The sequence below is a fragment of the Anomaloglossus baeobatrachus genome, chromosome 3, assembly GCF_048569485.1.
Source record: "Anomaloglossus baeobatrachus isolate aAnoBae1 chromosome 3, aAnoBae1.hap1, whole genome shotgun sequence".
NCBI classification, from domain to species: domain Eukaryota; kingdom Metazoa; phylum Chordata; class Amphibia; order Anura; family Aromobatidae; genus Anomaloglossus; species Anomaloglossus baeobatrachus.
Window position 1 is genome coordinate 437,143,846 of NC_134355.1, and position 6,340 is coordinate 437,150,185.

Sequence of the window (6,340 nt, forward strand, 5' to 3'; positions counted from 1 at the left end):
TGTCCCTATTTTTCATTTTCAGTTCCCTGAAAAAGATTGACACCATGTTTTGGTTGATTTAGGTCCTGTCTGTCCTGTTGATTACAAAGACAAGTATTGTATTGTAGACATCCACACTACATATAATATATAGTAAAACGTCTGCTGTGTACTTTTCATGTGATTAATGCAGTTCATTATGTCTAATTATTTTTAGAACTCTAAATACAATAGCTTCAATCAATTTTGGGGCTATAATGTTTTTTTTAACAATAACCGATCAATATGTTGACAACCATGCTCTTTTATGTATTGATTTTAATTACCACTTATATTTATTATTATATCATTTGATAAACATAATGTTATTTTTTTCAATCTGCTTCACTTTTTAAAACATGTACATTGGCAATGTAAGCAAAGTAAACACTTAAAAATATAAGTCATTATTACAATTATTACAACGTATATACAGTGACATGTTTTAAATTTGAATATCTTATCGGGTATTCTAGAATTTACGTATTGTGTAGTTCATGTATGATTTTTGTTATATATATATATATATATATATATATACATATATATATATATATATATATATATAGATGTTGTTGTGTGTAGTTACCAAGTGTTTGTGTAGGGCGCTGTACATGTTCTGGATGTTGTCTGGGTGTGATGGGGGGTGAGAGCGGTGTTGTTTGTGTGTTGCGTTGTTTGTGGAGCGCTGTGTGTCTGTAGCGTTGTGTGTGTGTTGCGCAGTTTGTGTGGGTGTGGTGTGTTTTGGGGGGAGGTATGTTTTGTGCAATGTGCGTGTTGTGCGGTATGTGCGTATATTTGTGTGTGCAGCGTTGTCTGTGTGTGGGGGTGTCTGTGTAGGGCAGTTGTTTGTGGTTCCCAGTGTGTGTGTGGTGTGGTGTGTTGTGCAGTGTGCGCGCGCGTATGTGTGTGTGTTGGGGGGAGGTGTGCACTTCCCATCGTGCTCCATCCCCCATGCAGCGCACTCCCCATCGTGCTCCATCCCGTATGCTGCGCACCCCCCATCGTGCTCCATCTCCCATCCTGCGCACTCCCAAACGTGCTCCATCCGCCATGCTGCGCACTCCCAAACGTGCTCCATCCGCCATGCAGCGCACTCCCCATCGTGCTCCATCCCCCATGCTGCGCACTCCCAAACGTGCTCCATCCGCCATACTCCGCACTCCCCATTGTGCTGCATCCTCCATGCTGCGCACTCCCAAACGTGCTCCATCCGCCATACTCCGCACTCCCCATCGTGCTGCATCCCCCATGCTGCGCACTCCCAAACGTGCTCCATCCGCCATGCTGCGCATTTCCAAACGTGCTCCATCCGCCATGCTGCGCACTCCCAAATGTGCTCCATCCGCCATGCTGCGCACTCCCAAACGTGCTCCATCCGCCATGCTGCGCACTCCCAAAGGTGCTCCATCCGCCATGCTGCGCACTCCCAAACGTGCTCCATGCGCCATGCTGCGCACTCCCAAAGGTGCTCCATCCGCCATGCTGCGCCAGCATCAGCCTCTCTACCTGCAGCATCAGCCTCTCTCCTCCCAGCATCAGCCTCTCTGTCCCCAGCATCAGCCTCTCTGTCACCAGCATCAGCCTCTCTGTCCCCAGCATCAGCCTCTGTCCCCAGCATCAGCCTCTCTGTCCCCAGCATCAGCCTCTCTGTCCCCAGCATCAGCCTCTCTGTCCCCAGCATCAGCCTCTGTCCCCAGCATCAGCCTCTCTGTCCCCAGCATCAGCCTCTCTGTCCCCAGCATCAGCCTCTCTGTCTCCAGCATCAGCCTCTCTGTCCCCAGCATCAGCCTCTCTGTCCCCAGCATCAGCCTCTCTGTCCCCAGCATCAGCTTCTCTGTCCCCAGCATCAGCCTCTCTGTCTCCAGCATCAGCCTCTCTGTCCCCAGCATCAGCCTCTCTGTCCCCAGCATCAGCCTCTCTGTCCCCAGCATCAGCTTCTCTGTCCCCAGCATCAGCCTCTCTGTCTCCAGCATCAGCCTCTCTGTCCCCAGCATCAGCCTCCCGCAGCATCAGCCTCTCTGTCCCCAGCATCAGCTTCTCTGTCCCCAGCATCAGCCTCTCTGTCCCCAGCATCAGCCTCTCTGTCCTCAGCATCAGCTTCTCTGTCCCCAGCATCAGCCTCTCCGTCTCCAGCATCAGCCTTCCCATCCCAGCCTTCCCCAGGAACAGCCTCTCTCCTCTCAGCCTCCTCCAGCACGCCGTGCTCCTCTGCCGACACTCACAGATCCGATCGCATACACTCACACACACCCACACACACCCACCCGATCGCATACACTCACACACACCCGATCGCATACACTCACACACACCCGATCGCATACACTCACACACACCCGATCGCATACACTCACACACACCCACACACCCCCACCCGATCGCATACACTCACACCCACCCGATCGCATACACTCACACACACCCGATCGCATACACTCACACACACACACACACACACACACACACATTGACGATATTGCACATACGCGCTGATACTCACAACATCCGGGGATATCACCTGCTTCTGGCCATGTGATCCCCCGGCAGGTCCTGGAAGCTCACAACAGCACAGTATCGCCGCCGAGAAGCAAGCGATATCCCAGGATGTTGTGAGTATGTGAATGCGATGTGATGTGTGAGGTGTGTGTGAGTGTGATCTGATTTGTGTGTGTATGTGTGTGTGTGTGTGTGCTGTTATGTGTGTGTATGTTCCGCAGCTGCAGGACCTTGATGTGTGGATGCGATGTGATGTATGTGTGAGGTGTGTGTGAGAGTGAGTGTGAGCCGGTGTCCACTGGTAACTATGATACACTTCGGGTAACTAAGGGACCTTAGTTACCCGATGTGTATAATGGTTACCAGCTTTCACGGCCTCCGTCAAGATCCCAGCATCGCAAGGTTATGTCTGGTGCTGCCGGGATCCTGACGGAGCCGGTGTAGAAGCAAGCGATATCCCAGCATGTTGTGATGTGTGAGGTGTGTGTGAGGTGTGTGTGAGGTGTGTGTGAGAGTGAGTGTGAGAGTGAGTGTGATCTGATGTGTGTGTGTGTGTACTCACCTGGGAATCGGAGCTCCGTGTCAGTTGGGCCAGAGCGAGCGTGCATTGCGTGAGGGGGGCGAGGCCTGCAGAGAACCGGGGCGAGAGGCCAATCCGTGGGGGGGGGCGGGGCCATGGCGAGCCCAGCGGCCAATCAGCTTTGTGTCACCGTAAGGACACAATTTCGGAGCATGACAGACAGACAGACAGACAGACAGATAGACAGACAGATAGACAGACCGACAGACAGACAGACAGACAGAATAAGGCAATTATATATATAGATATATATATATATATATAAAAAAAAAATTATACATTGATTGATAGCACAGGCTCGTCTGAGCTTTCTCGACAGCTAGTGCTCACTGTAGGCAGACTAGTGCAGTCAATTGCCAGTGAGGAAGGCATGGACATGTAACACAGCAGTGGGATGGGTGGAATAGTGCACAAAGCCACGTCAAGAGTGCACCAAAGAACCGTAATTAGCTTGCTTAGTTTGACTAGACTTCAGTTCCTGCAGAATAGAGGCAGCAATTAGAAGTTTTAAAGTGTGATTTTGATATGGGATATAATCTCTAAAAGGCTATGCGCTTATTTTATACTGTCAATTTGGGCTGACAGACTCTTTTTAAAGGGAACCTCTCACCACAGAAAACACTATTTACCTGTACATATTGGGTTTATCTGCAGGTAGTGTTAGAATGCTGCCTGGACACCTTTTTGAAATTGTGGCTACTGGGAGAAAATGAACTTATTTCCTCCTTGGAGCCACTGGTTTTAAGTATTGTAGGCATCTATGGAGCAATTAGTGTCTCCACTGTTAGCACTGATCACTATACTGAGTTGACAGTTCTTTTAGACTAGCATATAAAACTCCAGTCTTGATAAATCAGACCCAAGGTGTTTTTAAAAAAATAATGTAAAAAATAACATTATACCCTGGACATTCTCACGTGCATATCCAAATTAGGCCTAAATAAGAGATAGTGTTTGAATAAAAATGTATTAATTTAATGAAATATATTTTGAGGTTTATTTTAATGAACAAGACAGAATGTCATGCATTAGACAATAACAAACTAATTGTAATAAGAAGTTCTGTGATACATATGGTCAGTTCATTGAAATGAAATGTGCATCTTTATTACCAGGTATATAACTTTGGAACAAAGGAGCACAGAAGAAAAAGAAAAACTGCTCCTGAATCAGTGAAGCAGCACCAAATGGAGGAAGTTCTCAGTTTAAATCAAAAATCCAGTATAAGGTTCTCTTTAAATGCAAAAGTTTAGATTTCCTGCATCCGTAAGTGGCTAAAATCAATCTCAATATACTGTCGACTCCAATAAACATAGAAAATGTTTTTAACAGTCAACTTGTAAAGCTCAGAAAAGAAGCAATTAGAGTTAGTAACATCCTCTGTACTTCCTTGACTATCACTAGTTCTATATTCCAGATGCTCTTGCTCAATAATCATTTATGCTGTGGACTCACACCGGTATAGGGTATTTCTCTTCCAGAAGCGCCGCTCGGGTGTGTGGCTGTCTAGTCCATGAAGCACCACCTCAGTGATGATTGCCTCCTTCTCTGTGATGCTGCTCCCAGGTAAGTCAATGGATTCTCCATGCTAAGACTGCACCACCACATGCTCATAAGAAATACATTCCCCACTAACGTCTGGTGGATGCAGAATCTTTCCCATGGAAAGTACCTTTTTCTGTGGTTTACAAATGAAGGTTTCCTTAGCCTCTTCCTGCAGAATCCTTAGGTTGCTCTTACATAGATTTACTGAATATTTGCATCTAAATCTGCAGTCACATAATTCTGCAACATCTCGCCACAGAAATGTCCACTGTGTGCACAAAATAGTGGAACAGACCATGAACAGGTAAAAGTTTCTTGTTACTTTACTTTTTTTGTTTTCTTGATATTTACATCTGATAAATACTGATTTCTTACACTGATGTTCATTTATGCATTTTAGGCAAACTTCCCTTTACTGTAGAAGATTTGTTTTTACAAAGGTTAATAACTTTTGTAGAACTAAAGATGCTGAGAATGGATTAAAGGTAAAATAAGGTAATACACCAATCTTTTTTTTTAATTTAGCAATGCAAAATATTATTTACTTTGATTACAGATTATGTCTTATTAGAAACAACCTTTTATAGGTTGACCCCTAATTTCAAGTATCATTTGAAACCCTGGCAAGTATTTCCCCTGGAAAATTAACTATAATGTAGTATTACATAAAAATAATTCAGATAATTACATGGACAGAAATACATGAATGGTTTAGATGGAAGCAACTATTCAATCTATATAAAAGAGAAGCATCTGAAATTAAATCTGTTGGTAGAATCAACCACTTAAGCCATTTTCTTGGTTATACTGGTCGTAGGAAGCTGAATAAAATTATATAAACTTGCTATAGTATTGTCACGAGTGTGTCATGTGTGACAGACAGTCATGTGGTTTCTGGCAGTAGAAGGTCACAGCAATTGGTTGTGCAAAATGCTCCCTGACTTTCTGCTGTTAGTATTCATTATAATAGGTAGCTTTCCTGCTGGATTTTCATCTACTATATTCCCCTTTAGGACCCAGGTGACCTAAGCTTCTGTCCAGGTGATGATTATCAGTATTCCCCTTGTGCTTAAATACTCCCATCTTCCCTGGACTTGTGCTGGTGATATTATTCAGTTCAGTCTAGCTCTGGTTGTAAGCAAGTGGCTTGCACTCATCTGTGGTATTGTTGCTGAAGCTTTCCTGAACGTCTGCCTGAGCCTTCTGTGTATAAGTAGTTCATGCTTTTTCCCCCATGTGTTCTCCTTGTGTCTTCCTTTAGCGTTTAATGGTGTTGACAAAGAGTTCATCCCACCCATTCCCTATTTAGGGTTCATCACTAGGGATACGTAGGCTGGGGTCCTGGGCTCAAATCCCACCAAGGACAATATCTGTAATGAGTTTGTATGTTCTCCAACGTGTTTTCATTGGCTTCCTCACACATTCCAAAGACAAACTGATAGGAAATTTAGATTGTGAGCCCAATGGGATCAGTGATGATGATATATGAAAAGTGCTGCGGAAAATGTTAGCACTATATAAAGAATATTTTTTTATACCTAGGGTCAGGTATCTGGCTTGGCGCATAGCTGTGGAACCTATCTAGGGTGGTGAGGGACCCAAGGGAGCAGAAGTTGGTTTGGTCAGGGGTCACCATCTCCCCCTTCCTTAGATGTAGATGATCAAAATGTTGCACCTACCCAAAAATAGCATAATTAA

At 45.0% G+C, this 6,340-nt stretch overlaps 1 long non-coding RNA gene across 1 annotated transcript; it reads left to right on the forward strand.

The window, feature by feature from the left end:
* Window positions 1-4,581: 4,581 nt before the first annotated feature.
* Window positions 4,582-5,118, forward strand: LOC142295394 (uncharacterized). The gene is made up of 3 exons (XR_012751449.1): window positions 4,582-4,663; window positions 4,902-4,946; window positions 5,043-5,118. It is a non-coding gene; the product is annotated as an uncharacterized LOC142295394 (long non-coding RNA).
* The last annotated feature ends 1,222 nt before the right edge of the window (window positions 5,119-6,340 follow it).